At 38.1% G+C, this 8636-nt stretch overlaps 1 protein-coding gene across 1 annotated transcript in view; it reads right to left on the bottom strand.

Moving 5' to 3' along the window:
• Positions 1-7231, bottom strand: part of SCEL (sciellin) — a 112238-nt gene extending 105007 nt beyond the window's left edge. Inside the window, exon 1 of the mRNA XM_025048192.1 lies at positions 7184-7231. The gene's annotated coding sequence lies outside the window, so the exon portion shown is untranslated. The remainder of the gene's footprint in view (positions 1-7183) is intronic.
• Between the last annotated feature and the right edge of the window lie 1405 nt (positions 7232-8636).

Raw genomic sequence — 8636 nt, 5'->3', positions numbered from 1 at the left:
TCGCCAGATACAAATTATCAGTCTCACTGCCATCTGTAAACAATGCTGACCACCTGATGCAAACTACCCTGAAACTCTTAGGGTGCATGTTTATAAAGCAATGCTATTAATTGGTATGTTTCAGATCAGTGCTGTGCATACTTATTTCTTATTTCCATAGAATAACTCAGGCTAATTCCTGGACTGCTGAACTTATCCCTCACAGCACAGGAGGTTCAGGGGCCTGAAAGGAAGAGAGGACACAGTGTCAGCAGCCTTTCTTAGAAATTAAATCTCCTGCTCGTTACTTTGCAGAAGCAATACTGGTTGTCTGGGGGCAAATCTGGGCACCCAATACCATCTCTCTGAGTCTCCCTATCATGACTCAGTTCTCATACCTCTCATTCTCTTCCTGCTTCTTCTTTCCGTTGTGTTACCAATTTATTACAGTCTCTGTATGCATCGGTTTAAATCGTCTGAGACAGATCTGCTTCAGTTGGTCAGCCATCATCCCATACTGGGTTCCTATAGATAGAGCTCTTGCACCAGGCCATCTCTTGGGTTTCTGGGGAGCCATAAGAGGACAGTTTTGCTACATACCCACTCATCTCAATCAGCTGTGACCAAAGCAACAGCACTACGTGGTTCGAAGCATGGTTCCCCTAAGCCTTGCAACTGCTCAGAAGAAGGCTACAGGCATGGCGCACATCAAGTTATTTCTTTCTCCTCAGTAAAGACACATCACCCCCTAATATTTTTCCAAAACAGATGCAATCATGTCATTCTATACCTTCGAACTCATCATAATTTCCACGTCTCATAAAATTCAAACACATTACATTCACGTAGGACTGTGTTGTGTAATGCAGCAGCTACTAGCCATGTATGGCTATTTAAACTTAAATTAATCAAAATTAAATAAAATTTAAAATTCTGTTCCTAAGTTGTTGCACAAGCCATATTGCAAATACCGTATTAGATGGAGCAGATAGGATAAGCAGAAAGTTGGTCTAGATGCATTTTTTAAGCTACTTGAAACAATTCCAGGCTGAATCTCTCACCACTTACCCCCCATATATTCTAAGCTCTAACCACATAAAAATGCTTGCTGTTGCCCAAACATACCATATATCTTAGGCCTTTAATATTTGTCCCATACCATTCCTGTGACCTGGAATATCCTTGCCCTTTATATACCTGGTAATGTCTTATTCACCTTCTAAGGCCCAACAAACATATAACCTGCTCTGTGAGGATTTTCCTACCATCTCACTCCCTAATAACTGGCAGGTATCCCCTTCCTTTCTGCTCTAAGGGAACTGTACATGCCTCTATTATAGGAATTAAATACGTTATACAATAAACTAGTTGTACCCAGCTTACCACATACATTTCTAGAAGACTTTAATAGCAGAGACAATATGGCTGATGCTTAAGAACAAAGACTCAGGTGCCATATGGCATCTACCTGTGACTACTTGTGTAAACTTGTGCTAGTCATTTAGCTTCTCTAGTCTCAGTTTCTATGTCTGTGAAATGGTGATAATAAAATAATACTTCCCACGTAGGGTCATGGCGACAATCAACCGTGTAAATGTAGAAAAAGTACTTAGAATATGGCTTGGAACTTAGTAAGGTGCTACCTAAAAATCAGTTATTGGTAAAATATTAATGCATTTTGTTTTATCACATAGGAAATATATATGAAAGAATAAGAATGTAAGCACAATTTAGACTCTTCTAGATATATTTACTGTATCCAGTGGTCAAATGCTTTAATGCACAATGTATAATTAGTTGTCTATGACTAAACATAGATTTTAGAAGGTGTTTGTAGATCCTGAGAAGGAGCAGAGTTTGCTACCCCAAAATATGCCTTTTTTTATATTGATTATTTTAAATTGGTTATTTTTAAGAAAAAAAGACTCAAGAAGAATTTTACCTCCTTCTTACCTGCCTGAAGGAATTCAGATAGAAAAACTCACTTAAATGAAAGGAGCTATCACCTTAGCACACTCTGAACTAAGGCAGACAGGAAGGAATATAACAGTCTGTTTGTTAGACTCTCCTCTGTGTCTCATTGTTTTGGGGTGGTGTGGCAAGAATTTATCTACCAAATGTTTGCTCTTTCTCATCTACCTATGAATGGCCTACACTTCCATTGAAGTTCAAACCACTATCCCCTTTTCTCCTTAGCTCAAAATGGCATATAATATTCAACTGACTGATTTGTCCTATATTCTTAGGAGGCTCCATATATACACATGTAATAAATTTGATAATTTTCTCCAGCTAATTTGTCTCATGTCAATTTGATTATTAGACTAGCGAGTGGAATTTAGAAGGGTAGAAGAAAAATTATTTTTCCTCCCCTACAATCTTTTCAAGAGTTAGTCCTGGAACTCATTGATGAATTATTGATGGATCAATAAAAGTCTTATCATGAAGGAAACTTTCACTTGATAAATAATCCTTGATAAAGAATTATTTATAAACAATAGAATGAGAGGTGCCATGTGCATTGCAGCATTCACTATAGTATTCAATAATTCCCTTTTCTTAGATGACGACTTGTTCTTCACATTCTCTTCAGCTTGGCATTTTTTTCTTCTTAGTCTCAATCTGTCTTCCCTTTCCTCAGTGTTCCCATATCCATCATGGCAGAGTCCTGTTTCTATTTTATCTCTCTTCTAATAATTCAGATTGTATTAGTTACCTAGTGCTGCTGTAATAACTTATCATAAATTTAGTGGCTTGAAATAATACTATTATCTTACTGTTCTAGTGATCTGAAAGTCTCATGGGGCTGAAGTTAATGTGTTGGCAGGGTTGGTTCCTTTTGGAAGTTCATAGGGAAGAATCCATTTCTGCTTTTTTCAGATTCTAGAGGCCACTTGCATCCCTTGGTTTATGACTCCTTTGCATCATTCCAGCCTCTTGCTCTGTCATTACATCTCCTAATTCTGACTCTGATCCTTCTGTCCCTGTCTCACAAGGACACTTGTGATTGCATTGGGCACACCCAAATAATCCAAGATTACCTCCACATTGTGAGGTCCTTAATTTAATCATACCTGCAAAGTCCTTTATGCCATGCAAGGTAACATATTTACAGGTTCAGGGTTTAGGATGTGGACATCTATTGGGGAACATTATTCAGTCTCCCACACCAATCATATTTTTACGATCCTCAGCATTCTCTATAATTTTATCTATTCTTACAATTTAAAAAACGAAACATTATATTAAGTAAACAAAAGTTCGAGGTGCATGCACTTATTTGATTTAGTAAATAAATGCAAAAAAAGCCTATGCTCTTAAAAATAGGTGACATCTTTAGGATTACATCTAGAAGTTTATATTTTAAAATCTTGTACACAAATGCTAGAAACACATGCAAATTTTTAAACAGTCATTCTCTATGAGTACTAAAAACAATATTAACTTAACAGTCATGTTTTCAAATGATCACTGGATACTTGAGTACAGTTTGCAACAATTATATGAAATCTGTTCCCAGCTGAATCTTGGGGAAAACATACCTAAATTGTATATGTTACCTATGATAACACATATACATACCTCCACATATATACCTCCATATATTCATATTTACACATATAATAGATAAATTTGTGTATATGTTTCATATATATTAGATTTATACATATAGAACACATATATGTTAGATTTATACATCAACAAACACACATACACACACACGTCAATAGCTCTACCTGTGTTTGTCTTCCCTATTAGAATATAAGCATCTTAAGGGCCGGACCCCAACCTTGTTTATCCCTGAATCCTTAGTGTCTACACTGGGCCTGACCTAGCCAGTTCTCAGTGGTTTGCTTCTTAATTGAACATATTTGCATTACCATGTGACACACTAGAAAACAGAATAGAAGACACCTGACAAAAAATGAAACTACTAGACCCTTTCTTCTCCTGCATCGACCTTCTTAGAATCTCAGCCTTCGATAGATTAGACTCGAGAAATGTGAGAAATGTGGTTCAAACTGTCCTCCTCACACTTATGTCTCTGTTGCTATTTTCCTTTACTTCTTACACATTCTGATTGAATGAATCTCACAAACCACTTGGTTATCCCAAATTATGTCCTGCTCCTTGCCCACACACGATATCTGAAAAGTCCCCACTTACCATACCTGTAGGCTCTCCCACTCGTTTCCTGCACCCACTACTTCGTTTCTTCTGCCCCCTTCCTCCACCTCTCATGTTACTCTTCACAATTCATCTTCAAATTGTCTCCCATTTCCTTTACTTTGTATAGTCAAAGGATAAATACTGCAGAAGAGGGCAGAGAATTCTAGAAATATTCAATTTCTAAACATTATTTAAACTAATGGATTATCTTTTCCTGAAACAAAATGATATTAATGATGTCCCTAGAAAATAGTAATTTTTGAATATTTTGGAATTGGTACATCTTATTATTGCTTTGATTTCCCAATTCCCCTGCTAACATTCCATTCCTCTTCTAAAAAAAAAAAAATTATATATGATTATGCATCCCATAAAAACAAATCTTGACTTTTACCAGTTCTACCACTAATACCGAAAGAAGAGTAAAAAAAGGTGAGAAATTTTTCAACTAACATACCAGTCAATTCCCAAGGCAGGATAAAAAATAATCTAAAGACTTGATTAAATTCATTTTACACTTAAAAGTCACAATACTTACCTACAATTCTCAAGTCACTGTCTGTTTAAAATATGACAGTTTCAAAAAGAAAAGGTACATTTTATAGAACACCTCTTCCCAATCAGAGGAAATTTTCCAGAAACTATCAAGATTCTTGTTCACAAATCCTACATTAGCAAATAAAATGTGACTCCCCTTTGCACTGAGCACAGATAGAGAAAAAGATTGATATGATAATATCGAAGAGAATTAAAATGTTATACAAATAAAAAGCTTTTATTATTAACTGAAGCAACTCAGAATCAACCCTCCTTTTTATTCTTTTTCTATGGTCATAGGTCAGCAATCTTTTTCTAAAGGGCCAAATAGTAAATACTTTATTTTAGGCTTTGTAATTCATATTCAAAAACTCAACTCTGCCATTATAGCAGAAAGCAGTCATAGACAATATGGTAAAAGACTGGGCCTGGGCAGAATGTTCTGCAGTGGAGCTGGCAATATTGGACCTGCCTCTGGTCTATGCTAACCAACCCTATGGGAAAAACACATCTCATTTTTCCTCCTTTCCCTGTAGAGGGGGAATACTAAATGAAAAAGAAAAAAAAAAAAGTTGAAACCTCATTTTCAAGACAAAAAATACTGAGGTTCTGAATGGTTGGGTGACTTGCCAATGAGCCAACAAATTCATTTGTGTGGAAGTGAGACCAGAGCCCATTTGAAATTATAAAACATTTCTTGACCACTTACTATGTCAGGTAAGATTGAAAGCAATTATATCTTATCTGATTTCACCTTCTCAACAACTTTCTAAGGTAAATATTATCATCTTTATTTCACGGATGAAGAAATTGAGATTCAGAGGGGTTAAGTAACATGCTTAGGGTTTCACAGTAGGCACGTGGTAGAGGGAAGAGCCAGGGTTTTTAACCCTCTGCTACTTGCTGCTGCTATTTCTGCTGCCGTTGCTGCAACATGCCCACCATTCACTTTCCACTGCATACTATTCATGATCCTCTCGAGAAGCTTTTTCATTTCAGCATGTGTATTTTCTATCCTTGGAAGCCAACATTAGACTTCTCACAGTCATATCTGACCTAAGCTGTCATGGTTAGGAATATTTCTCCCTCAGAGGCACTCACATAACCTGACTTGTCTGTCCAGTCTAACTATAATTCTGCAACACAGAAACAGGGAGTGGACCTTGCTTTTACACACCCACAGCCAACCCCATGCAGAAAGGCTGAGAAATGTAAGTGTTTGATCTTTGATTGCTCAACATCCATCCAGGAAGATCCACACAAGTGTCCCTCCCACTCTGTCCGAGCCTGCAGCAGCAATGTGGCTCATTCCAGTGTCTGCAGCCACCAAGAGTTCAGAGAAGGACCTCAGACAAACTGGACTGTAACTCACTTTCATTTCACAGATAAAATGTGTGATTCTTTTAGTAAGTTCAGCCTTTCCAGCACCTTTAATGCACTACATTAACATCTGCCCACTTCACACATTTATTTCCATAAGCCTCATGGGACAAACAGGTGTAGAAAATGTTGAAAGAAATAGAGACCTTCAGTGCATGCTTCTTTTAAGGATAAAGGTATTTCCTTATGCAGATTTGGCAAGTGTATACCCCTCTTAAGCCTCCACTATTAAAAGCCATTGCCAGCTAAATGACAAGCTATATGAGCTGAACAAAGTTTTATAAATTGGCATATTATAAAATCACATATTTTTCTTCATGTATCCTATACAAGAATATAAGTCACCATTACTTGTCCATTTACTCAAGGAGAAGTTATGTGGTCTATGAACTTTTATTTTCATCTCAGACTCTAGAAAAGGGCACATAGAAAATGTATGATCCGTGAGCTCACATTACTGAAACCTATAAGCTTGTATTTCTTCTCTGCCTTTCCTTTCCCAACCAAGCCCCATTTTGCTTCTGTTAAAATATAGGTTCGAATGAAAAAATTAAATAAGAGAAAACTTCTGTCTTGCATCAAGGGTGATTCCTACTGGGTCTAATAAAGCTGCTTGATAAGTTCTATTGTCCTTTCACTCTTTAATCCATATCTTTATTTCTCCAGCAGTAAGAAAAAAAAATCTGGAGTCAAACTGATTGAGGCAGCCCAGAGGAGTCTCCAGTAAAGTAAGACAAGACTGAGATGGTGAAGCAATGGGTCCTATCATCAAAACAACTGTATGAAACACCTTCCTTTCCTTTAACCTCTCACTCAGCAGAAGTCACGGCAGAAAGAAACAGTGAGAGATCACAATGTCTCTTTCAGGGGTTTCCTGGGCTGACTGCAAAAGTTAGAAGGAAACCAACATATTTCACATAACTGTGTGATTTGCCAAGATAGCAAAGGCAAATCAGGAAATGTTAAAATAGTGTCATTGAAGTCATTTACTGAAGGTAAATGGAGTTATTTTTAAAATAACAACAAAAAGTTACCATCAAGAGGATCTCACAGAAGAAGCACTTCAGATATCTCCAAGCAAATGCTTAACCACAGAAAACAAATCCCAATGTTGTACCTGAAGTTCCCACTGCCAGAGAAGTAGCTGGGTAGCTCCCCGGGTCTCCCAGGGAAGGAATGCAGCCCGCCCTGTGGGTTGACCCACCCTTCACAGCCAAATCCCACGGAGGCCTGAGCAAATAACACTGGCAAAGGCAAAGACATTCTTTAGGGATTGTGCAGAGGAATTTGGCAGTGCTGTCTTCCTCACAAGGTGTGGCACAAAGAACGAGTTCCTCAGCCAGGGGCAAAGGATTATCTACGGCCTCCTTAGAAGAAATCAATTCTAAACTGTCTTTATCTAGAAACCCACCTTTACATTAAAATGCCTATAGCTTTACTTTCCTCTACTACTGATATCTTTAAAATATTTTTTAAAAATCAAAGCAAAACAAAACTTACCTTGGCAAATATTACTTGTTCTGAACCAAGTAAAGGATGAAACTAACACAGAATCTTTTGCAGAAAGGTCATATCTGCTTTTCTCTTCCCTTCCCTCCAACCCTTCGTGGAACACCAAAGAGACAGCAGCTCCTGACATTCACGATGCACTGTGGAAACACAGTAAGGGTGATGCAAGTACTTCTAACATCCAAGGAAGGAAGAGTGACAGGCCTCAGACCCAGAACAGGCCCTCCATAGTGTCCTTTCTCAGTCCCAAAGGGCACCATGTGTACAGAGAGATCACAACGTCCCTTTGACTATAACCTTGTTTCTACAGGCCATATCAGTTGTGGGAAAAATCAAAGGCTTGAGAGGAATTTGGTTCCAGCCCCCATCTTTTTATCTCAAGGATTCCTACTAGACCTAACCTGAAGTCACTGGTCTTCTATTTTTGTTGTGTGGTTCTGCTCACTTTAGATGCAATACAATATTAGGTGATAAAAGGACTGTTACTCTGTTGGCCTGCTTTTCTGTATTGGAGAGGAGGAATCTTATGCTGAGTGAGAGAATCAGGGAGACTGAAGGAAGAGGTGAGGTGAGTTGTCAGTCTGGGCTAAGGGCTGAGTCTCCTGTTGATTCTCAGTGGGATGCAATTGTCATGATCCTGTGAATCATTTGTGAACTAGGCATGACCCTCTTGAATGCCAGTATTGAGTAGGTGGAGCACTGAAAGGATTTTTGTTGTTGTTATTTTGGTTTTTTCAACGAGGAAGACTTCTGACTTATAATCTATGAGTAGAGTAGATGCAGTAAGCCAGTTTCAGGAGACCAAACAAGCAAACTAAAAGATAAAAAGGATGTTGGGAGAAAGAAGTCATAAAAAACGTCTGTAGAATAGTATCGACCCTTTGGGACTAGGCTAGAGTTACCTCAGGGACAGAGAGCTGTACTGTCTGTATCATTTCTTTGTATGCTGGAACAAAAGCGATTAAGGAAGAGTGATTTACAGGCTTTCCCTCTCCCCAGCCCTATTAGAGCATGTGGACATTGTCCGCTCAGGGGTACTGTCTACTGTCTGAAAATTCCAG

The sequence above is a fragment of the Pteropus alecto genome, unplaced genomic scaffold (genome assembly GCF_000325575.1).
Source record: "Pteropus alecto unplaced genomic scaffold, ASM32557v1 scaffold72, whole genome shotgun sequence".
Classification (NCBI taxonomy): Eukaryota; Metazoa; Chordata; class Mammalia; order Chiroptera; family Pteropodidae; genus Pteropus; species Pteropus alecto.
Note: the sequence above shows the minus strand (reverse complement) of the source record. Positions and strands in the feature narration are given on the sequence as shown.